The sequence below is a fragment of the Dama dama genome, chromosome 22 (assembly GCF_033118175.1).
Source record: "Dama dama isolate Ldn47 chromosome 22, ASM3311817v1, whole genome shotgun sequence".
NCBI classification, from domain to species: domain Eukaryota; kingdom Metazoa; phylum Chordata; class Mammalia; order Artiodactyla; family Cervidae; genus Dama; species Dama dama.
Window position 1 is genome coordinate 56119937 of NC_083702.1, and position 25425 is coordinate 56145361.

Consider the following 25425-nt stretch of genomic DNA (forward strand, 5'->3'; position numbering starts at 1 on the left):
AATTAGTTAGAATGGCACAGAAGGTCCTGGGTGATCTGACTCCTGTTTATCTTTACAGCTTTACTTCTCTCTTCCTCTCCAGCAATAATGAATAACTATTAATAGTAGTTCTCCAAAGAAGTTGTATTAGTTTGCTGGGACTGCCAAATAAAATGATTTACAAGGTAATACAAACTGCTCTGTCTGCCTCACAAGAGTATGATTTATACAAATGAGATACCATTCTTAGTCCCAGCTGTCTTGTTATGCTGCATATGCAAAGTTGCCAGGGGGAAGAAAGACCATTACTTCCTTTATGGGCTGAATTGTGTACCCTGATTTCATTCATATATTGAAGCCCTAATCCTTTGGTACTTCAAAATGTGGCTGTATTTCCAAGGTAAGGCCTTTTAAGAGGTGATTCAGTTAAAATGAAGCCATGAATGGGCCCTAATTCGATCTGATTGGTGTCCTGTAAGAGGAAACTTGGACAGAGAGAGAGATACTAGGGATGTATGCGTACACAGGAAAGACCATGTGAAGACAGCAAGAAAGTGGCCATCTATGAGCCCACGACAGGCTTCAGAAGAAACCAGCTGTGCTTTCACTTTGATCTTGGACTTCTAACCTTCAGAACTGTCAGAAAATAAATTTCTGTTGTTTAAAAACTACCCAGTCTGCGGTATTTTGCTGTGGCAGTCCTAGGAAGCTCAACTTTTATAGTTGGAAGACGTCAGATGCCAGGGGTATTAAGTGATGTGCTTGACTCATAGAAGGCATTCACCTATGTCCACTGGATGAATAAATGCCTTAAAGTCACATAGAAGCTTTCATTATTTTTCAAGATCTTCCTTTATGAAGACTTTCTGAACTACCTAATGTCTGTATTTTAGCACTGTCACACCACTCTGTTCATGCCACTCACGCCAATATATTATGGTGTTTGGTTACTTAACGTATCTTTTTTCCGCTGCTCAAAAAAACTCCACTTTTACTGGGTGTAACCTTTTCCTCAGTGTTCATCGCAGTATCAGTGGTCCATAAACATCTGTTGAAATGTATGCTCTAATCTCAATCCAACCAAAAAAGAAAGCAAAGACCCACGCAAAAACATGATGTCCAAAGCTAGCATAGGCTGAAATGTAAGAAATTAGTATTTGCCATATTCAAAATACTGAGCAAGAAAACTCAGGGACTTGCATGGAATATACCCAATTAAAAAAACCCCAAAACTAATAATTTCTCATAGTCTTGCCATTCACTTTTTGTACAACAAATATTTGACACATGCCTTTCAGGCACTATTCAGTGCTAAGAGTCCTGGAACTTACAAAGGTGGATGAGTAAGCTTTGCTTCCTGCTATGAGATTAATAGTTGAAAGTAGTACCTAATTTATTACTACTTACATTAGCTGGTGAAAAGATAAAAGATGCATTGGTATCACTTAGGGCCAACGGCTTCTAGGAAGTTTTTTCAACAGTTTGTTTCAACCTTTAAGATAGTGAAGAGTGGGATCTGGAGTTATCACCAGGTTCAGGGTCTTGGCTTAATCACTATTCTGTGTGCCACAGTTTCACCTGTGAGAGTGTACAACGTGCACATGTTGGTGTAAACAATTACACAGTGTTAGGAATTGTACCTTGTTGGACTTGCTTTCCAAAAGGCAAACAGGTCTAAAATTGTTTTTGGAAAACACAGCTTGTACGGTTTATGTATTGTACGTCCCGTTAGGGACCACCATTAGCTAATACGCTCACTAATGCACAACAGCAATAGCCGCATCTCTATGCATTATGCATGTTCAATGACAGAATTCACAAGGCCAAACAGTAGGAAAAAAAGACCCAAAAGACCACCTACAAGGTGATCCTTGTCTTTAGGCAGACTAAGGTGATCTTTGTCTTTTTGCAGACTGAGGATTACTGGGATAACATTTGAACAAGGAAGATTTAATCCTGTGATCAAAGGCAGTTCCAGAAAACGGCGGGAACACATCTAGCTTGAATACATCTAGTTCATAGAAACCAGAAGGCCTAAAAGTAAAAGCCCATGACCCCGACGTGATTCGAACACGCAGCCTTCTGATCTGGAGTCAGACGCGCTACCGTTGCGCCACGAGGTCCTGCTGGGCTGTTGCTCGCGCAGTTTCTTAGGACTCCGATAAAATGGCGTCTCTTCCGGTAGCGCTTCGCCTTTCCTTCCATTCTCTCCTTGGTTCTTCATCGGAGACTGATTCCTTTAGCTGCAAGATTTTCCTCATAGTTAGCTCTCTACCTAGGCTAGGATGGGATTAAAAGACGCAGGAGAATGGAGTTTCTCGTTTAGTTGAGTCTCCCGGGTCAAAGGAAACCGGTCCTTCCTCTTCTTCTGTGAGCGGTTTCCGTTCCAACCCGCCCGCTTAAGGGCGGAGCCTCGGCCCTCTCTCTCTCCTGCTTCCGTAGGCCGAGTTCGTGACCTCCATTTGGAATTTGGCGGGGCGCTACTGCGCAGGCGTTGCCAGCCAGCGTCAGCTTGTTGCTGGAAGCGAGCAGCGGGCGTCCCCCAAAACGTTTTCTTCTTAATCCTTCTGAAAACGGTATAAAGCGTTTACCCTCAGAGTTGGCTTTTACTTCACGGTGAGCTTAAAAGTTATCATTTTGAAAAGACGCATTTACAGAAAATAACAGCATGTTGTATTTGTTAGCTGTGTCAGACAGTTGAAATATACGAAATATTTGTGGTGGTTAGTAAAAGAAAGATACCAACCTCCCCGTCGGGGAATTGAACCCCGGTCTCCCGCGTGACAGGCGGGGATACTAACCACTATACTAACGAGGAGCTGTTGATCACAGCCCTCACAAGTTTTCCTTTAAGATTTCTCTCGCTTCTGCCAGCTACCTCCAAATGTGAAAACCCCAACACTTTTGCTGCTCACATCTGTTCTGGGCGCCTTGGACTCTTAGTGAAAAGAATAAATGATTTAGAATAAATGAAACAAAATGAGCCTCAAGTTTTAGTCATGGTGAATTGTTGAACATAGTTTGCCGGAATTTATATGCTTTCCAGGTGATTTAGGTTTCTGGTGGGAGATTTTTGTTTTGATAGTTTTAATTTAGTTTTTTAGTCACCAAGAATACGTGAGTTGAAGCAGAAGGTCTTTTTTTTTTTTTTTTTAAATTTTAACTTTATTGGCGTATGGTTTATTTATAATGTTGTTTTAGGAAGCAGAGCTTTACTTCCTCAAATTTATATTTTCTTTCTTTAGTCGAAGTTCAAGAATATCATATGGTTGCCAGATGTCCCAGGCAGTCAGAGTTGTTCTGTGGTCCAGTGCCTGTTCAAACAGTTTGTAAGCTTTTGAGACAAAAAAGGACTCACGTAGGCCAAAGGAAATTGTATTCGCTGATTTTTCTTATATTTAGTCTTTTTCCTGAGGCATCTACAGTTTAATTGGAAATGACAAATACTTAAATGCTTAAATAATAATATATTTAAATAGTTAAAAAACAAGGATGTGCCATTGATTAAACATAGGGTTAGGTAAGTACACTGACATTAATTTGTATTATCGTGAGCCTTTTCTTAAACAGGACCAACCCTGTTCTCAGGAGAATCAAGAGGGCTTCACCTACAAACTTCCAATGATAACTCTAAATAGGCGAATGTATAGTTACAAACCGACATGATTAAAAGTTTTTATTATAGAACTTAAATTTACGTCTCTTAAGACACATTCCTTGTACTATGAATTAGTATATTTTTATGGAGCACAAGTTGCATGGTGTTTTCCATCTGATGAAAGTGATTTTGGATTTAAACACATTTTTCAAAAATGACAATTTCTGAAACCTGTTTTGGGCGCTTTTTTCTTTTTTTCAGTCTTAAATACACCCAGAGCTTCAATAAAACTCATTGTCCCCGGGCCTCCTCTTACTTCTGACCCTCCAATAACTCTTGAGAAGTCCAAAAGGCACTGTGATAACTGTGATGATCTCCTTTTCCGGTTAATGTGGAAGGGACTTGCCTCAGATCTCTCAGTTGGAGGGCCGCAGGGCAATGGGAAACCAGGTCTCCAGAACTGTTTGCACCGGATTCCACGCTGTGGAAGAAGAGCCTTAATCTTTGTCCCTTCAGAAAAGACACCATCCTCTCCACCTCAGCTAAAGCTATGCCAGGAGCCACCCATGTGTTGTACTGCTCCTCTCTTATCCTCCCTAGGGACAGGGAGAAGCAGCCTGAGTCAGCAGAGGTCATGGAGCAGGGAAATCAACACCTGCTGTCCATCTTCCTAAAATGGAAAGGAAGAGAGAGGGTAACTAACCTGAACAGGGTAAGGGAGCTCAGAGGTTTCTCAGTGTCAGCACTGGGAGAAAGTAAAGGTTAAAATCGGACTGGCAGTACAGAGCGCACAGAACTCTCTTTGGAGGTAAACAGTGTGATGGCAATTGATGTTACTGAAAGTTTTGAATATTGCTTTCCTAAACTGTTTGGATAGCTTGCAAAACTATTCACATTTATTTTATCTTCCCAACAAGCCCCGTGAGGTCACAGGGCGAGTGTTTTATTCCAGTAAGAGAATCTTGTATACTGGCAGGAAGTGGTGAGAGGCCAGGAATCACTCAAACCTTGACTGCAAATCTTGTGCAGTTTTTACCCTGCTGCACAGTTCCACGTATATGTATATTAACAAAGAAATATGAGTCATGGAGAGAAAAGCTTCTATCACTTTGTATGTCAATTTATTCCTATACTAATATTTACTAATCTCTATTACTTAGCAGACACCACAGTTATTCATTCAGGATTGAACCTCCAGTATCCCTGACATTGCTTTAGATGCACAAGGTTTCAATTAATAAGAACAGGTTTGTTCTTGTGGAACTTATATTCTTACAGAAGGAGGACAGACCAAAAACGATGATGATCATAAATAAATACGTTAGATGGTGACAGGAGTGAAAATAGAAAATAATGGCACTGTAAATGGGTTTGGAGAGTGGCAAGTTAAATAGAATGGTCAAAGTAAGCCTCATTTTAAGAAGGTAACATTTGAACGGACTTGAGGGAAGTAAGAGGTGTAGTTACATAGCTATCTGGGAAGCCTGTGGGACCTTAAAGTTCGTTGTAGACTTTGGCTTTTATTCTGAGAAATAGGGAGCTATTATGGGGCTTTGAACAGAGAAATGACATGGCCTGGTTTATGTTTTATTTTTTAACTTATTTAATTTAAAAAATTATGTTTACTTGATTGCACCAGGTCTTAATTATGGCACATGGGATATTGGCTACTTGCAGCATGCAGGATCTAGTTCCCTGATCAGGGATTGAACCTGGGCCCCTGCACTGGGAACACAGAATCTTAGCCACTGGACCACCAGGGGAATTTCTAGTCTATGTTTTAAAGGGTTCTTAGCTCCTCAGTTGTGAGTAGACAGTCATGGACAAGAGAAGCAGCAAGGAGACCAAAGAGGTCTATTGCAGTAATGATAGTGGTTCAGGCTGGGGTGGGAGTGGTCGGGAACGTTAAAGGAGCTGATATAATTTGAAGGTAGAACCAATAGAATCTCCTGGTAAAGTTACTGTGAGGTGTGAGAGTGAAAGAGGAATCAAAGACACTTGTAAAAGTTTTGGCCTGATGGAAGAATAGAGTTACCGTCAATTGAAGTCAAGAAGAATAACACTCAAGTTCGGAGCACACGATCCATATGCAGAGTCCAGTGTCAGGAGCGCAGCTGGTAATAAGCAGGCCATCATTCCCTGGGACACTCTGTGGCCATCATTCCTTGAATTCTGCAACATGGCAACTCTGTCAGTGGAGTGGTATTTTGGGGGATAAGAAGCATTTTAGTTTGGGATGTGTTAAGACTGAGACATACAGAATGCAGTTGAATGTAATAGTTGAATATTCGTTGTACCGGTCATTGTACCAGCACAGTGTGGAGGGGCAGGAGATATGGTGATGAACAAAGACAGACTCTGACCTCACGGAGCTTCCATTTTAATAGTGGAGACACAGAATAAATACAACAACAACAAAAATGTAAAATTACAACTGTGACAGTTTTTAGGAAGAAGATGCAGAAGAAACAGCTTTCTTGGTAGCTGGAACTGGATGTGCAAAGGTTATAGGAACTGAGGAAATGTGGTGAGCATAGGGGCTGAAAGAAGGCTGACGTGACCAGGGAGCATGAGGAAGGTCACAGAAGAGACAAGGCTGAAAGACCAGTGGGAGTGAGACAAAGTCTCTTAGGCTGTGTTGAGAACTTTGGTCTCTGCTTCATTCAGTTCAGTTCAGTTCAGTTGCTCAGTTGTGTCTAACTCTTTGCGACCCCATAGACTGCAGCACTCTGGGCTTCCCTGGCCATCACCAACTCTTGGAACCTACTCAAACTCATGTCCATTGCGTCAGTGATGTCATCCAACCATCTCATCCTCTGTTCTGCCCTTCTCCTCCCACCTTAAATCTTTCCCAGCATCAGGGTCTTTTCCAATGAGTCAGTTCTTCCCATCAGGTGGCGGAAGTATTGGAGTTTCAGCTTCAGTCCTTCCAATGAGTATTCAGGACTGATTTCCCTTAGGATGGACTGGTTTGATCACCTTGCAGTCCAAGGGACTCTCAAGAGTCTTCTCCAACACCACAGTTCAAAAGCATCAATTCTTTGGCACTCAGCTTTCTTTATAGTCCAACTCTCACATCCATACATGACTACTGGAAAAACCATAGCTTTGACTAGTTGGATTTTTGTTGACAAAGTAATATCTCTGCTTTTTAATATGTTGTCTAGGTTGGTCATAGCTTTTCTTCCAAGGAGTAAGCGTCTTTTAATTTCATGGCTACAGTCACCATCTGCAGTGATTTTGGAGCCCCCCAAAATAAAGTCAGCCACTGTTTCCACTGTTTCCCCATCTACTTGCCATGAAGTGATGGGACCAGATGCCATAATCTTAGTTTTCTGAATGTTCAATTTTAAGCCAACTTTTTCACTCTCCTCTTTCACTTTCATCAAGAGGCTCTTTAGTTCTTCTTCACTTTCTGCCACAAGGGTGGTGTCATCTGTGTATCTGAGGTTATTGATATTTCTCCTGGCACTCTTGATTCCAGCTTGTGCTTCATCCAGCTCAGCATTTCTCATGATGTGCTCTGCATAAAAGTTAAATAAGCAGGGTGACAATATACAGCCTCCGTGTACTCCTTTTCCTGTTTGGAACCAGTCTGTTGTTCCATGTCCGGTTCTAACTGTTGGTTCTTGACCTGGGTACAGATTTCTCAGGAGGCAGGTAAGGTGGTCTGGTATTCCCATCTCTTGAACAATTTTCCACAGTTTATTGTGATCCACACATTCAAAGGCCTTGGGTAGTCAATAAAACAAAAGTAGATGTTTTTCTGATTCATTATTATTTATTTATTATTTTTAGGATTTATTGAGGTATAATTTACAACAGAACAATTCATTTTTTATGCATACCATTCTATGAATTTTCACTACAATCAAGTTATGGGCTATTTCCATCACTTTCATCAGAAAGTCACCTTATGTCCCTTTACAGTCAGTCCTCTGTCTCCAGTCCCAGGCACCACTGATCAGATTTTCATTTCTACAGAATGTCATATTAATGGAACTGTGCAGTTTGTAGCCTTTTGAATATAGCTTCTTTCACTTAGCATTGTGCTTTTGAGAGTCATCTATGTTGTGTGTATCAATAGTTTTTTTTAAATTGATGATAAGTGTTATATTGTATGGATGTTTGTTTATACACTCACTAGTTAATGGACGTTTGCCTTTTTTCTAGTTTTTGACTATTATCAAGATAGCTATTACAAACATTAGTGTACAGGTTTTTGTGTTCACATGCATATTCATTTCCCTTGGGTCAATACCTAGATGGGACTGCTGATTCTTAGGGTTTTACCTTCACAAGAAACTACCAAACTGTTTTCCTAAGTGGCAGTAACATTTTGCATTTCTGTCAACAATATATGAGAGTTCTTATTGTCTCATATCTTTGCCAGCACTTGCTATTATATTTTTTATTTGAGCCTTTCTAATAGACATGTTCCTGGAGAAGGAAATGGCAACCCACTCCAGTATTCTTGCCTGGAGAACCCCGTGGACAGAGGAACCTGCCAGGCTACAGTCCATGGGGTCACAAAAAGTCAGATACAACTGAGTGACTAACAACATCAGCAACAATAGATGTGTAGTGGGATCTCACTGTAGTCTATTTTTTTTGTGATGCCGATGTTAATTTTTTTTTTAATTGAAGTGTAGTTGATTTGCAATGTTGTATTAGTTTCTGGTATCCAGCAAAGTAATTCAGTTATACATGTATATACACATATATCTATTTTCTTTTTCATATTCTTTTCCATTATGTTAATAGAGGATATTGAATATTGTTCTTTGTGCTATACAATAGGACCTTGTTGTTTATCCATTCTATATATAATAGTTTGCATTTGCTAGACTCAAGTTCCTAATGCAACCCTCCCCCACCCTCTGTTCACTATAGTTTTCATGTGCCTTTCCCTCATAATTAATGGTGCTGAGCATATTTTCATGGATTTATTTAAGTATCCAAGTCTTTGGCCATTTGAGAATTGGTTTGTTTTCTTATTATTGGATTGTTGAAAGTTTTTGTACATTCTGATTACTAGTCTTTTTATCAGATATATCTGATCTATATCTCGGGAAATAGCGACATATATGTTTGAAATATATGTGTCAGTGTCGTGTATTTCTATGCTCTTTAATAACTTTTTTTTTCATAGCATGCATGACCTGGTTTCTCATGTCTCTTCCCTTTTTTTCTCTATTAGGCTCACTTCCTCAACCCAACCTTTGGGCATAATGTAAATAAGAACTTGGGCTAACTCACTGCTCAACCTTCCTTCTTCCCTTCCCTCCTTCCCACAATTAAAGAGAGTCTAAATTGCTTCTGAGTAGCTTCTGGATTCTATAATCGTTCATTCACAGAAACATTATTTTTATCTATTAAATCACTGAACTTCCCATGCAAATATGAGAATTTACCCTCCCTAAACATTAAAATTCAAAGTTAAATGTTTATGGTTTGGGTCTAGAAAACAGACCTAGATGGGTACATGTTTAGATTATTAAGGAGAAAAAAAGCATACTTCACTTTTCCCTGGCCTGATTTATTTAACCAATAATCCAAAGTTAAAACTGAGAGACAAAAGCATGCCCCCTGTAGTTCAATCAGCCTTTTCTTTCTCATTAAAAACACACCCATGGGGACGTCCCTGATGGTTCAGTGACTAAGACTCTCCAGTCCCAGGGTTTGATCCCTGGTTGGGGAACTAAGATCCCATAGGTCTCAACATGAGTTTGCATGCTGCAACTAAGATGCAGCACAGTGAAATAAATAAAAATATGTATTAAAGAGGCACAACCAACACTTATTGCTTTATTCTTTGTGCCAGGCATGGAGCTAGGCATTGAGGACAACGATAAGGATAAGATTCACATCCTACCTTGAGGAACTCAGATCATGTGGGAGGTAGACCCTTTCACTGATAGTTATAATACAGTTTGTTAAGTGCTATGGTGGAGGCATAGTCCAGGCTCATCGAGAACCTGATAAGTGTTCAGTTCAGTTCAGTTCAGTCACTCAGTCATGTCCGACTCTGCGATCCCATGGACTGCAGCACGCCAGGCCTCCCTGTCCATTACCAATTTCCAGAGTTTACTCAAACTCATGTCCATTGAGTCAGTGATGCCATCCAACCATCTCATCCTCTGTCCTACCCTTCTCCTCCTGCCTTCAATCTTTCCCAGCATCAGGGTCTTTTCAAATGAGTCAGTTCTTCCCATCAGGTGGGCAGAGTACTGGAGTTTCAGCTTCAGCATCAGTCCTTCCAATGAACATTCAGGACTGATTTCCTTTAGGATGGACTGGTTGGATCTCCTTGCAGTCCAAGGGACTCTCAAGAGTTTCTCCAACACCACAGTTCGAAAGCATGACTTCTTTGGCACTCAGCTTTCTTTATAGTCCAACTCTCACATCCATACATGACTACTGGAAAAACCATAGCCTTGACTAGACGACCTTTGTTGGCAAAGTAATGCCTCTGCTTTTTAATGTGCTGTCTAGTTTGGTCATAACTTTCCTTCCACTAGCTTTGTTTGTAGTGATGCTTCTTAAGGCCTGATAAGTGTAGGCTCTGCTTTAAGTGCTCTACATCTGTTAACCATTTAATCCTATTACAATTCTTTGAGTTTGGTACAATAATTTCCCTTTTACAAATGAGGAAACAGACATAGGAAGGCTACGGTTATACAGGTAGAAAGTGATGGAAGTGTGTGCAAAATAGTACGGAATCACAGCGAAGGAAGGAGTACCTCTGCCTCAGGTGCCTGGAAAAAACCTAGCTGGGTGTGCAAAGGATGATGAACTTTGAAAGAAAAGGAGGAATGTTTTCTGGCAGTTCTGAAAGGCAGAAGCACTAAGTGCTAAAGCAGAGAACGTGTGAGAGTTTGCGGGGATTTACACGTATACATGTATACATGCATGCTTAGTCATGTCCGACTCTTTTGCAACCCCATGGACTGTAGCCCTCCATGCTCCTCTGTCCTTGGAATTTTTCAGGCAAGAACACTGGAGTGGCTTGCCATTTCCTACTTCAGGGGGTCTTCCTGAACAAGGGATTGAACCTGTGTGTCTTGCATCTCCTGCATTCACAGGCAGATTCTTTACCACTTGTGCCACCTAGGAAGAGAGGGTTGCTGCTCTTGGGTTGCAGGAGGCAGGGACCATCTTCATCTCTCATCGTTGTGCACAGTTGGGGATGGTAAGAGGTCACAGACTCTGAGGGACTGGCAGGAACCCTAGATCTTTTCTTCCCTTTCACTTCTACAGACGTGGAGACCGAGGTCCAGAGAGCTCCAGGACTGAGAACACCACTCCTCCCCTGCTGCTCCCACCCCATTTTCTTTCCCTTGCTGTACTAATGCTAGGGAATCTGAGGGCTGAGTGATAAGGTGTAAAATAGGGGTGGGGGGTGGTTGTTCCAGGACATGGGATCTTGGCATCACCTCCCGGTGGTTATCTGCCCAGACTGGTCTCTGCTTCCTTTCCCATCTCTGAGGAAGACACCTGCTAGCCCTGGCCCCAAGACTCAAGGTCACTGAGTTTGCTGCTTCCGACTGTTTCCTGGGCCAACTGGGCACCTGCTGACCTGCTGATTCGGAGCTGTGCAGATGGATCTGTCTGACCTTAAGGCATGTACTGGCTTCACCCGCAGGCCCATGGGTCTTGGTGACCCACTCTCTCCCCTGGCCCTTTGGACTCACCCTCAGACAACTGGGAAGGACAAGTTCATTATTTGGGATGGGACGAAATAGTTTCTGTTTCTTTGCTTTAGTCTTTACCTGTTTCCTCTTCTAAATGCAAAGCAACAGAAAAATTCTTGCCTCATATGCACGACTTGGGTTTGACATTCCAGGTGCTATCTTGGGGAAAAAGCTGTAGCCCTTCTTACATTCCTTATTCTTCTGTGATTCACTCATGAGATTAGTAAGGGTATGTTATCAGAATTTATTGATAGAAATGAAGTTGATTATATAATAAAAGAGAAGAAAGCACAAAATTACGTGGAGTACTATTTTTCTATGCATTTCAAATATTGAAAAAAGTTTGGAAAGAATAGTGAAAATGTTCAAAGTAATTGTATCCAAGTTAGAGTATGTTGTTGATCTCTTTCTTTCTTTTCTGTATTTTCTAAATTTTCTACTATGTGCGTGTATTATTCATGAACGCAGAAAAACAAATATTTTGGGCGGGGAGTGGGTCAGTAGTCACTAATATTAGGCAAAGCAGAAGGCTCACACACACACACCTGGTGATAGAACTAGGGTGAGTAATCCCTTCTCTGATTGTCCTTGTCAGTCCAAGATTTCATTATTTTGCAGCGTTAGTTGTTTATATGTAGTTCCTTGAGGGAGGTGGGTGGATGAGGAAGCAGGTTTCCACGCCAGTGAAACAGGGCATGCGGCTTTTTTTCTTCGTCCCTTTGTCTCCTGGCCGCTGTGTTCCCAGCCTTTTGTTGTTTTCTGCGCGGACTTTGATTCAGTATTTCAAGAAAAACAAGTGCCAGCCCTCCGCGCGCCCTCTGGTGTCCCAGTGAGGTATAGCCAGACAGTAACCTGCGAAGATCACGGCCATTTCACGCGCCGCTCGCCCCCGAGACGGTGCCGCAGACGAGATGTGCGGGATCTTAGAGGAAGGACTCACACGCCAACAAGCTTGGCAGGCTTAGTCTTTGAAACCATAGGTGTGGAAAGTGATTTTTGAAAAACAAAGTCGGCATCTGTTTTCTTTTTTTTGGCATCTGGTATTTTTTTAAAAAACGATAACGTAAATTCTCAAAGCATTCCGCACGGGTGTTTGGGGTCTAAAACGAAGAAAGTCCCATTTTGTTGTGTTGTGTTAGACGCTTAGTCGTGTCCGACTCTTTGCGACCCCGTGGACTGTAGCCCACCAGGCTTCTATGTCCATGGGATTCTCCAGGCAAGAATGCTGGAGTGGGTAGCCATTTCCTTCTTCAAGGGATCTTCCCAACCCAGGGATCGAACCCAGGTCTCCCGCATTAAGAAAGTCACATTTTATCTACAATTAAAACATAAATCAGTACTTTGAATTGAGTGCAAATAAATTAAATGAAAGGGGTCTGAATACCTGGGCTTGACTGCTGGTAATGATTTCTGCCACTTTAAGCTTTGTCAGTGTAATGTGAAAGTTGATATTGAAGGTCCTTTTTGCCTATAATTTAGTTCTTTGTACGGCATTTTCACCAAATTACATGTTTTTTTTCAAAGTATATTTCCACTAAAAAGCCACCAACCAAAGCCACCAAAAGATCAACCAACCAATATAGACAGTATTTTTAAGTGTGTAAGGCTCGATAAGTTTGTATGTGTGTGTGCTTAATCGCTCAGTCTTATCTGACTCTTTGTGACACCATGTACTGTAGTCCACTGGCCTCTATCCATGGGAATTTTCCAGGCAAGAATGCGGAGAGCAGGTTGCCACTTCCTACTCCAGGGGATCTTCCTGACCCAGAGATTGAACCTGAGTCCTCCCTCTATTTGGCCCTTCCGGAGTTCTTCCCGGCTAGTTTTGCTTCAGGACATATTACGGGCTGGCGTCTCCTCCCTGCTTTTGGCCCTCCTGAATTCTCCCCGTGAGTTTTCAGCAGCAGCACCCTATTTCTTATTGGGATCTACCATTGTGAGACCACTCAAGCAAGAGGTTATTACTGAGCCTGGCCAAGGCAGGTGGCTTCGGTCAACAGTTAATGTAACATTTTCATGATCGTCACCTCATGGTTGCAGCTCTGGGCATTATGGCCACTTTCAGGGTTGGAACCTGAGGAAAAGGTTCAACTCCAGAAAACTCCCCTTTTGAAGGTTTCCCTTAAGAAAGCCTTTCCAGAAGCACTCTGGCCATTGTTTCCCAGTGTTTCTCATCCTTATCGGGTTACAGACATTCTGGAAAACTATCTGGCAAAAATGGTTAGTGATTACAGTATTGATTTTTTTTTAACTTTAATTTTTGTATTTGAGTGTAGCTGATTAAAAATGTTGTGATATTAAAAAAGGTGGACAGCAAAGGGACTCAGCCATACGTATACGATACTGGTTTTTAGTATTCTAGTGTTCTGAGCTGTTTTTACTAACTGAAATATGTTTATTACTGCTTTTCCTTAATTTAGCAGTATGTTTTATTTAATCTTTTATGTCTGGAGATAAATGCTTGGAAAATTACATACTGCATTGAAACTTCAAATCACACAAAGGTGCATATGTTTTGAAAGCCTTGTGATTATATCCTTTATTTCAGGTTCTTTCAAGGCATCTTTTACTGACTTAATTCCAGTTTTCCTCATAATTAAAGAGGTTGAGTGTCTTTTCGTATGTATCTGTTGTTCGTACTTTCTCCAGGGCTAGTTTGGGTCCTACTTTTCTTACAGAGTTTCCTGGTGGAGTCAGTTTAGAACAGCAGCTGAGATGGTGGTGACACCCTCATTATCTCCCGATTACTGAGAGTGACCATCTTTCCCAGTTTGCTTGGCGCTCTCCTGGTGTGTTCCCGTTTGTCCCAGTGCATTTTATTAATAGTGTGCCATTGGCTTTCAAAAATGTCTTGATTTGGATGGAAAACTATATGGTTATCTATTGCTTGAAGTACACACAAAATGCCATAGCTGCCATTCTTCTCCAGAATTTCAAGCCGTAGGTGCAGGGTGATCATGAAGGCTGAAGTTTGGTCGACGTCATTCAATATTGTATCCCCAGAACAGTGCCTAATACAGAGTAAGCACTTAATAATTATGAATGAATCAACAAGTAAACTTAGTGCTTGGAGCTTGGCCCATTGCCACCTCAGCACCTGGACTCTGTTAGCAAGGAACATGGAGGAATGATTTTGGGGTGTAAACTCGTGGTGCCTGCCAAAACGTGCATTTTAGATTTTGATAGATATTGTCAAATTGTTCTCTACAGGGATTGAGCCATTTTACACTCCCACCAGCAATATGTGAGAGCATCTGTTTCTTTAACCTCCATCCTCATGGTGTTATCAAAATCTGTATCTGCCAATCTGGTAGCTTTAATTTGTATTTCCCTTATTATGGAGAAGGTTGAGTTTATTTTCATATATTTAAAAGCCATTTGGAATTTCTTTCCTGGGAAGTGTCTGTTCATATCCTTTGCCCATTTTCAATTGCGTTATTGGTCTTTTTCTTATTGATTTGTAGGAAGGCAAATAGTTGTCCCCAGTTTTTCATGTCTTTTGAGTTTTTTTTTTGGTGTTTTTTGTTTTCCTGGGCAGAATTTAAAAAGTGTATTTTAGACTTAGCTTGTCTTTTATAGCTTCTGTGTTTTATATCATGTTCACCAAGGCTTTCCCTACTTCCAGATTGGAAAATAATGCTCCTGTATTTTCATCATGTATTTTAAGGTTTTCATTTTTTTGACGTATAAATCTTGATCCACCTGGAGTTTACTTTGATGTGAGATTTGAGATATTCCAAAAGGGTTCCGAGATCCATCTTCTGTGTGTGTGTGTGTGTGTGTAGAGGCTTCCCCACATCAACAAGCAATGTTTGGATGCCAGCTGCGTGTCTGAGAATTCAGCTCAATTCTGACACTGTCTACCTGAAGATGGAACCAGATCCACGGGTAGAGCGCTCAGGCCCACATGGTGCAAGCCCGAGCTGTTGCCTGTGCTTCTGACCAACCTCTTATAAACTCGAGCGGGCCTGTGGCTCCCTCCTCAGGTTTAATGCATTTGCTAGAGTGGCTCACAGAACTCAGGAAAATCTTACTAGGTTACTTACTAGATTACCAGTTTCATATGAGGAATATTAAATGATACAAATCAACAGCCAGATGAAGAGATCCGTAGGACTGGGTATGGGGAAAGGGCCTGTGGCTCTTATGCCCTCTCCAGGCGTGCCTCTCTCCATAATCTCCACCTGTTCATCAACCCTGAAGCTCTCTGAACCCTGGCTTTCTGGGTTTTTATGGAGGCTTCATTACACAGACAGGACTGATTAGACCATTGGCCATTGTTGACTGATTCAGTCTCCAGCCACTAGCTCTTCCCTGGAGGTTGAAGGGTGGGACTGAAAGCTCCAACCCTCTAATCACATGGTTGGATCTCCTGACAACCAGCCCCCATTCTTGGGTGGAATCCAGAAACCACCTTCCCTGACCCCTTTCCAAGAACTGAGGACAAGAGATCAAATACCCCACTGCTCTTACTGCTCAGGAAATTCCCGCGGTTTGGGAAGCTGTGAGCCAGGAATTGTGGATGAAGACCAAATGTATTTGGGAAGTATGCTTGAGAAAAGTATAAATCACATATGAGAAATGTATAAATATATATGAGTGTATAACTATGAGAAATGTACAAGTCATAACATCACAGGTATGAATCCAATCTCATCCTGTTTATCAAATATTCTACCTTTTTCTCATAAGGGAAACTCTAAAGGGTTCCTGGATTTTAGGGATTCCATTTCCTAAAGGAATTGATGCTTTTGAACTGTGGTGCTGGAGAAGACCCTTGAAAGTCCCTTGGACAGAAAGGAGATCAACCCTGAATGTTCACTGGAAAGACTCATGCTGAACCTGCCAATACTTTGGCCACCTGATGCAAAGAGCCAACTGGTTGGAAAAGACCCTGATGCTGGGAAAGATAGAGGGCAGGAGCAGAAGGGGATGACAGAGGATGAGATGGTTGGATGGCATCACTGACTCAATGGACATGAATTTGGGCAAGCTCTGGGAGATCGTGGAGGACAGGGAAGCCTGGTGTGCTGCAGTCCATGGGGTTGCAAAGAGTCAGACACGAGTGAGTAACTGAACAACAACAAAAATTTCCTACAACCAATACTTTTAACATTTTAGTAAATTTTAGGAAAAGGCATTTTAGGGCAAAGCAGTCAGGATGAAAATTTAATGTTTAACTTCGTGTCTTTACACCTGTTCATTTTATAATTATGCTACTATTGTTAGGCACTTATGTAGCAAGTATAATATACACAGAAGGTTGTATAAAACATACATGGAGAGTTTAAAGAATAATGACAAAATGGTACTTGCATTACCTGGGTTAAGAAATGAAACATTGCAGTGACTTGAAGTTCCCTGTGTGTGTTCTTCCTTAATCATATTTTCCATCCTCCTCCTCAGCAGATAACCATTAGTCTGATTTTTTTTGGGTTATTTCCCCTTGATTTGCTTTATATGTTTACCACCTGTATGTATCCTTAGGTAATATATTGTTCAGATTTTTGACAGCTGAGTGGCAAGCGCAGTCACTGTCGCAGGGTCTCAGAAGGTAAGCTGAACAGATCCGCAGGTCAAGTTTGGTTTCAGTAACTGAGAGAACCCAAGCGCTCCTTCTGGAAAGTCAGGGGTCAGATCAAGAGTGAGTTCTGGGAACCACAGGATATGCCACAGTTGGATCATCTGGTGGAGCTGTAGGTAGTTTAGGTCAGGTAACAGACATCTGCAGGAACATAGTCAGGCGATGGGCATCTTCTCTCTCTCATACTTTCCTACCTGTATGGCCCCTCTCCTGCTCTCTAGAGCAATGGTCCCCAACCTTTTTTGGTACTCATGACCAGTTTTGTAGGGGGGGCAGGTATGGTTTTGTGATGATTTAAACACATTATATTTGTTGTGCACTTTATTTCTGTTGTTAATACACTGTGGTATATAATGAAATAATTATACAACTCATCATGATACAGAATCGGTGGGAGCCGCTGATGTGACAGGAGGTGGAGCTCAGGTGATGGGGAGCGGCTGTAAACACAGATGATGCTTAGCCCACCCTGCAGCCTGGTTCCTAACAGGCCACAGGCTGGTAGCAGTTCATGGCTGGGGGGTTGGGGGCCCCTGCTCTAGAGGATATCAAAACTGACCCGTCTGTAAGGTAAAGGGGATCTCCTCAGCTCATCCAAACATCAGGCCGTGTCTTCATTTTCTGCTGCCATGTAACACATTCCCATACATGTAACAGCCTGAAACAGCACACATTTATCATCCCATGGTTCCCACAGGCCAGGAATTCAGCACGTCTTAGCTGGCTCCTCTGCTCAGGATATGGCGAAGCTGAAATTGAGGTGTGGATTGATTGTATCCTTCTCTGGAGCTTGGTTGGGGAAAGCTCTGTTTCCACACACCCTCAGATTGTTAGCAGAATTCATTTCCTTGCAGCCGTAGAACTAAAATCCCCATTGGCTTGCTGGCTGTCACTGGGAACTGCCCTCAGCTCTTAGAGGTGGCCCTCAGATCCTTCGCCAGTTGGGATTAAAGCCATGGCTTGCAGATGGAGTCCTGTGAGGAACTGCTTCCAGTGGCTTCTCCCCTGATCTTCACACCCTAAACTCTGGTTGTATAAACCTCTGATTCCCTCTATTAAAATGTTTCTATTTGTGTACCTTAGAGTGGCTTCTGTTTTCTTGCCCAAACTCTGATACAGTTGTTTTGCAAGTAATAAGGAAAGAGGGCTGTCAAGTAGACAGTCAACATTGTTGGCCATGTTTCTGATATAAGCACACCACATATACCGTTGAAGCCTTGATTAGTTGACAGTGAGTAGGCAAATCAAATTAAAAGTGTTTTGAATGTCTCAAAATTATGTAACATCATTTAAGGTGCAGTAATCAATCCGTCAGTAAAACAGGGGTAGAAGATAAGGATTATATTTTATGAGAATGAAATATCTGACCAGAATCAGCAAAAGTTTCAGAGTTTGGCTTTAGGAATAAAGTTAAGACTATGGAATAAGAGTTTGATTAAATTCACAGCTGGAATCAGGTATATCACATTAGTATTAGTAGCAAAAAAGTCAAGAAAGAAAATGCTTCCAAAGGGGAAAATAGGACATTTGAAGTTTTGGGGGAAAATTTCTACTTTTGAAAGAAATGGTTCTCAGTTGGTGAAAAAGTCAATAGACCTCTCTACATAGCTAAGGAGCGTAGCCAGTCCTGCTGCTTTTGATGAATTATTTGAAGACTTATCCAGTTAGAAAAAAAAACTGTGTGCATTTAAAATAAATCATTAACAATAAAATTGATTGGAGCTTGTGAAAAACCAAACAAACAGGTATGGTTGTTCCTTTTGAAATATTTGCTCTGAAGTTCTGAAGGAATTGTGCCAAGTTTGGTTTTTAGTCCCATGTAACAGAACTTACTCTAGCCAGCTTCTGTAGGAACATAGCTTATTAGAGTCTGATTGATAGCTCAGAGAAGCTCTGAGGGGGTCCGAGTCAGACTTGGTAGCCTCAGAGCCAGAAACAAGAGTACACGGACGACTGCCTCAGCATCAGCCACTGAAGACCCTGCAGAGCCCCCGCACTGGGACGTCTGCAGCCTTCACGCCGGGCACCTCCACCTTTCCCAGGATAATCCTCTCCACTACCTGTTGCCTCCTATTGCTCTGCAAGTTGAATTTACATATGGGTGTATCTGATTAGTAAAGGCCATGTCGCACGTCCGCAAGCCTAGCTGCAAGAGAGGCCAAGAAAGCGAGTTTCTGATTTCTGCCTTTGAGAGTGGTGCTCATAATGTGGATAAAAAGACAAACCTGTGGAGAGAGTGAAATGGATGCTGGGCTGCCCTGAAGAGGGCACCTGCCAAGTGGAAGGAGGACAGACAGGGCTGAGAGCCGTGGCCTTTGGAATCAGATGGACCTTGCTCCAGGTGGAGTTGTGCAGCTCTCCTAAGTTCACTCTGGGTCAGCTACTCATGGCTGTTCCCTCATGTACAAAATACAGATAATAATAAAGATGACATCACAGTGGTGCTATTAAGGTTAAATGAAGAGAAACTTAAAGCATTTAACTTAGTGCTGGTGTAGAGTGAACACTTGCTAATTGCAAGTTCATATAATTGTTGATGTAAAGAATTCAAAGCTGAGAATATAAGAGTGAATCTTTAGAGAAATCATTTGATAGTTTCTGTCCCAGGCATTAGTTTCAGTGTTTTATTTAGATCCCCCTTTCCCAGTTTATAAAAAAACAACCAAGGGGAGTTAGTACCAATGTCCCAAAGTAGAAATGCTTATTATTCTATTTTCTTATATCTCCTCCACCGCTGTACTTCTCACAAAATGCCAGTTATAAGTCAGCATGTGAAAGTGAGTGTTAGTCACTCAGCCATACCAACTCTTTGGGACCCCATGGCCTTGTAACCTGCCAGGCTCCTCTGTCTGTGGAATTCTCCAGGCAAGAATACTGGAGTGGGTAGCCATGCCCTCCTCCAGGGGATCTTCCTGACCCAGGGAACGAACCCCGGTCTCCTGCACTGCAGGCACATTCTGTATGGTCCGAGCCACGAGGGAGGCCCCATAAGTTAGCATGTGCCCTCTTAAAAATCAAAGTAGAAGAACAGCTAAATGCATGTTGGTATTGACAGTGTTATGTTTGGTGTTTCTTAGTGGAGGGAGTCTCTTATCTGTGTATATGTTAACAAACAGGTTTGACGAAAAACTGGCTGAGAAAAGGATATTAATTTATCTAAACATCTCAGTGAAATAAAAGAGGACTGGATGCATTGTGAGAATACACCATCACAAAAAGGAACTAGGGGTAAGGCAGTGGAATCCTCTCCATGACCAAATTTCACTGAAATCCTCCCTCTGTTATTTGGGGAATGGTAAAAATACGGCTTTACTATGCTCTGTAAGCTGTTCTGCATCTGCTACACAGCTCACTCTCTCAGGGCACTTCCCTGCTGACTCAGCCGGTAAAAGCATCTGCCTACAATGCGGGAGACCCGGATTCAATCCCTGGATTGAAAAGATCACCTGGAGAAGGAAATGGCAACCCACTCCAAATCCCATGGATGGAGGAGCCTGGCAAGCTACAGTCCATGGGGTTGCAAAGAATCGGACATGACTGAACAACTTCACTTCACTGACTCAGAGGATAGTGGGCAGAGTGCATTGTTTTGGGGCCAGAAGTTTGGCATGTAGATCTCTGCCATGTATTAACTGAGTAACTGTTTTGAGCCTCAGATTTGTCATCTGTAAATGGAAATGAAGTGAGGTTCTTGTGAATTGAATGAAAGGTTTAAGTGTTTGATGCTTTAGTAAAGTGTCTGCCATGTAATGCGCATTAGCCACACATGAGGAAGCTGCACCCTGACAAAGGGGAAAGGTAGCAGAAATAATTTTAAAACATTAAATTGGGACTTGGCTTTCACTGTACTGCTTTAGCTGTTTATAAAGAATTTGTTTTGTTAATCAGTTTTAGGCTGGCCACATTATGTTTTCCCTGTGTCTTAGTCAGTTTGGGCTGCTATAAGAGTACCATAGACTGGGTGGCTTATAAACAATATAAATTTAATTCTCAGAGTTCTGGAGGCTGGGAAGTCCAAGATCAAGATTGTGGCAGATCCGGTGTCTGGTGAGAACTCTCTTCCTGGTGCATAGATGGCTGTTGTCTCCCTGTGTCTTTACATGGTGGAAGGGGCAAGGGAGCTCTCTGTGGTCTTATCCATTTTATTCTTGCCATGTCACAAGACATGCAGGGTCTTGGTTAGGGTTAAGACATCTTAATTCTCCAACTGGGGGTTGAACCCATGCCCCCTGCAGTGGAAGCACAGAGTTGTAACCACCAGGGAAAACCCTGGGGTTTCTTTTATAAAAGCACTACCCTCATCATCTAATCACCTCCCAAAGTGCCCACCTCCTCATCCTATTACATTGGGGTTAGGATTTAACATATGAATTCTGGGGGGAACATGAGCATTTTGTCCGTAGCCCCCCTGGATACTGTTGGATCTGTGGCCTGGTTTTCTATTGCTGCAGAACAAACCCTTGAAAACTCAGTGGTATAAAATAAAAATCTTATTATGCCCCCAGATCCTGTGGATCAGGAGTCCAGTGGGACTGTAGAGATGGCTTGCCTCTGCTCTACCCTGTCTGGGGCTTCAGGTGGGAAGACTTGAACAGCTAAGGATGACTCAGTCGGTGAGGGGCTGGAGACTTCTTACTTACACGTCTGGTACCTGACCTGGACTTAATTGAGGTTGTCACCTGGAGCACCTACACTTGGCCTCTGCATGTTGCTGCTTGTTGCAGCAGAGTGAGTGGGTGCCAAGACAGAGCACCCAGAGGGCGAACATGCACGCCAAGGGGGAGCTGTGTGGCTTTTCTTTTTTTTAAACTTCATTATTTGTTTATTTTGTCTGTGGTGGGTCTTCCTTGCCCCATGTAGGCTTTCTCTAGTTGCAGCGAGTGGGGGCTGTTTTTCATCGAGGCGTGCGGGTTTCTCACTGCAGCAGCTTCTCCCATTGCAGAGCACGGGCTCGAGGGCGCTCTGACTTCAGTAGTTCTGCACACGGGCTCAGTACTTGTGGCACGGGGGCTTAGTTGCTCTGTGGCCTGTGGAATCTTCCCAGATCAGGGATCAAACGATGTCCCTTGCATTGCAAGGTACATTCTTAACCTCTGGACCACCAGGGAAGCCCTGCATGGTTTTTCTGACGTAGTCTCAGAAGTCACAAAACAGTCATTTTTGCCATATCCTATTGCTATAAACGAGTCACTAAGGCAGTCAGTTCAGTCACTCAGTCGTGTCTGACTCTTTGTGACTCCGTGTACTACAGCATGCCAGGCTTCCCTGTCCATCAGACTCATGTCCATTGAGTCAGTGATGCCATCCAACCATCTCATCCTCTGTTGTCCCCTTCCTCTCCTGACTTCAATCTTTCCCTGCATCAGAGTCTTTTCCAATGAGTCAGTTCTTTGCATCAGGTGGCCAGAGTATTGGAGTTTCAGCTTCAGCATCAGTCCTTGCAGTGAATATTCAGGACTGATTTCCTTTAGGACTGACTGGTTTGATCTCCTTGCAGTCCAAGGGACTCTCAAGAGTCTTCTCCAACATCACAGTTCAAAAGCATCCGTTCTTTAGTGCTCAGCTTTTTTTATAGTCCAATTCTCACATCCGTACATGACTACTGGAAAAACCATAGCTTTGACTAGATGGACCTTTGTCAGCAAGCCTAGGGACTTTTTGTGAGTAAGGCTAGCCCAGAATCAAGAGGAGGGGGAATTAGTCTCCAATGTCTGATGGTGGAGTGGCCGGCTTACATTGCAGAAGAGCTTATGGAATGGAAGATGTTATTGAGGGCTCTTTGGAAAATGCTATCCCCCAGAGATTGAGTACATTTAGACCTGGCATGAAAATTTGGTCCCTGTAAAAATGTCCCAGGTGTTATTAAACCAGAAAAGCAGATTATAAGACAGCATGTACAGTACAGTTCTATTTTTGTTTAGAATATGCACAATGCAATATGTGGGTGTGTGAATACATGCATATGTCTGTAGTGCGTATCATATACCAAGGCCATGGAAATTGGGTGTGCTAGAAATATGACTTAATTATTTTCTAAAACTCAATTTTTGGCTCTTAGCTCCATATTCCCACCCCCAGAGTCCATCTCTGCCCATTCTGCCTGATACAGAAGATGGTTCTTAGTTGCTTCCAGATGAACCTGATTGACTTTCGTGGTTTCTCGGTCACTTCAGCGTTAAAGTTCTTTCAGATCGAGGATTGTTTCCTCTTTGTGTTCCTCTTGCCACCCCTGGAATTGACGCTAACTCTTGGGGAGTGTTAAAAGAAAAACTGAGACATGTTAAACATTTTTAAGAGTTTATTTGAGCAAAAACTGATTCGAATGGGCAGTGCCAAACAGAAAGTGGTTAGGAGTTCTCTGTGGACAGGAGCCAGGGGATGGACGTACAGAAAAGGTGCAGAAGCAAAGGCAGGAAGTTATTTGATTACAGCTTAAAGCCCAGATGGTTGTTTGTGATTGCTTGTCCATAGCTTTTTGATTTTGTAACCACAAGGCATTTATAGGCTTAGATTTTAGTTTGCTTACATTGGCCACCACGACTTTAGAGCCACATCAATCTAATGGCCTCTTTGTTTAATTGAGTTAACGGGAGTTTGTATAAATGCCACTTTGCCAGCAACAGGAAGGGGATGCCTACTTTTTCATCTTGCCCACGACATCCTGCTTCAGATGTTTCTCTGCCCACCTGTCAGCCTGAAGACTCTGGCTTGGCTCCACCTGGTTTCCTAACGCTGGATCTCTCTGGAGAGGGGGCCTCATCTTCAACACACAAAGCGGCGAGTCTCATATCCTCCCACTGTAGCGGTCTCTTGTCTGGGCTGAAAAATGATCTTTTCCTCTGGGCTGTTCTTTTCCTCTCTCAACTTATTTCCAAGCAGCATTCAGGCCCTGGTGAGATTCTGGACGCTCTTTTTGACAACCTGGGAGCCATGGAGACCCAGGGTACCGACTGGGCTCCTTTAGTACATGGACATGCCTCTCTGTCCCTTCTTCTCCCTCATTGCTGCTCCTCTGCACCTCACCAGCTTGCAGGTAACTTACCCATCTTCTCTACTCTGGGTTCCCCAAATTTTAAATGTTTTTAAAAAATTGCCACCCATTCTGAAATTCTACCTTAAGGATTCTTATATCTCCTAGGAATGCTTTTGATTCCAAGAAACAGAGAACCTGACTTACCGCAACTTAAATCAATAAGGCTTTATTTTTCTTACCAGCAAGAGTTGTGCAGTGACTCCATGATGTCCATGTTCCAGGGCAGCACTGTCCAATAGAGCTGCATATGTAATTTTAAAATTTCTAGTACTTCTAGTAGTAACATTAAAAAGAGCAAAAGAAACAGGTTAAAATTGATTTTAATAATATAATTTAATCCACATATCCTCAAGCTTTCATTTCACTATGCAATCAGTAAAAAAATCACTAAGGAAACATTTTTACATTTTGGGAGTGTTAATTCTTCAAAATTCACTGTGTATTTTACAATTACAGCACATGTTTATGTGAACTCCTGGATTTCAATTCTTTGATAGCCTCATGTAACAAGTGGCTATTTATTGGACAATGTACATCTTGAGCTTTTATCTTTTTGTTTGATAACCTAGCTTAGCCTGTTAGCTTGTTGCTTCATGGTTACAAACTGGCTTCTGCATGCTAGGTATCAAGTCTGCACTTAAGGAAGGAAGAAGGAGAAGATGAAGTCTATATCACAGAAGTAAAACATTTCCTAGAAATCTCTAGCAGACTTTTGCTTATATCTGATTGGCTAGTACTATGTCACTTGGCCATGCTTTACTGCAAAGAAGTTTGGGGAAATGGCACCCAGACAGAATTGGGCTTCTGAGAGTAAGAAAGAGGAGGGTGGATGCCAGGGCCCAGTCAGCAGAGTCTGTTGCAGGGCCCAGTTGCTCCCCCCACCACACGCACTCTGCGCTTGAGCCTCTTGCTTCCTCTCCTGTTGCTGTTCAGTTGCTCAGTCATGTCCAGCTCTTTGCAAACCCATGGACTGCAGCACGCCAGGCTTCCCTGTCCTTCACCATCTCCCGGAGCTCGTTCAAATTCGTGTCTGTTGAGTCGCTGATGCCATCCAACCATCTCGTCTTCTGTCGTCCCCTTCTCCTCCTGCCTTCAATCTTTCCCAGTATCAGGATCTTTACTAATGAGTCAGCTCTTTGCATCACATGGCCAAAATACTGGAGCTTCAGCTTCAGTATCAGTCCTCCCAATGAATATTCAGGGTTGATTTCCTTTAGGACTGACTGGTTTGATCTCCTTGTAGTCCAAGGGACTCAAGAGTCTTCTCCAACACCACGATTCAAAAGCATCAATTCTTCGGCACTCTGCCTTCTTTATGGTCCATCTCTCATATGCATACATGACTACTGAAAACCATAGCTTTGACTAGATGGACCTTTGTTGGCAAAGTAATGTCTCTGCTTTTTAATATGGGGTCTGGGTTGGTCGTAACTTTCCTTCCAAGGAGCAAGCGTCTTTTAATTTCATGGCTGCAGTCACTGTCTGCAGTGATTTTGGAGCCCAAGAAGATAAAGTCTTTCACCATTTGCATTGTTTC

The 25425-nt window shown here is 42.4% G+C and overlaps 1 long non-coding RNA gene and 2 other non-coding genes across 4 annotated transcripts in view; 1 reads left to right on the forward strand and 2 right to left on the reverse strand.

Moving 5' to 3' along the window:
• Positions 1-2030: 2030 nt before the first annotated feature.
• TRNAW-CCA (transfer RNA tryptophan (anticodon CCA)) lies at positions 2031-2102 on the reverse strand. The gene has a single exon. It is a non-coding gene; the product is annotated as a tRNA-Trp (tRNA).
• A 393-nt stretch (positions 2103-2495) lies between these two features.
• LOC133044024 (uncharacterized) overlaps positions 2496-25425 on the forward strand; it is a 41111-nt gene continuing 18181 nt past the window's right edge. The window contains exons 1-2 of one of the 2 annotated variants that reach the window (XR_009689816.1): positions 2496-2595; positions 15964-16336. This is a non-coding gene — a long non-coding RNA (uncharacterized LOC133044024). Of the gene's footprint in view, positions 2596-11799; positions 11834-15963; positions 16337-25425 lie in introns of those variants that run through there. The other variant, XR_009689817.1, reaches the window with a different exon arrangement.
• TRNAD-GUC (transfer RNA aspartic acid (anticodon GUC)) lies at positions 2726-2797 on the reverse strand. The gene has a single exon. It is a non-coding gene; the product is annotated as a tRNA-Asp (tRNA).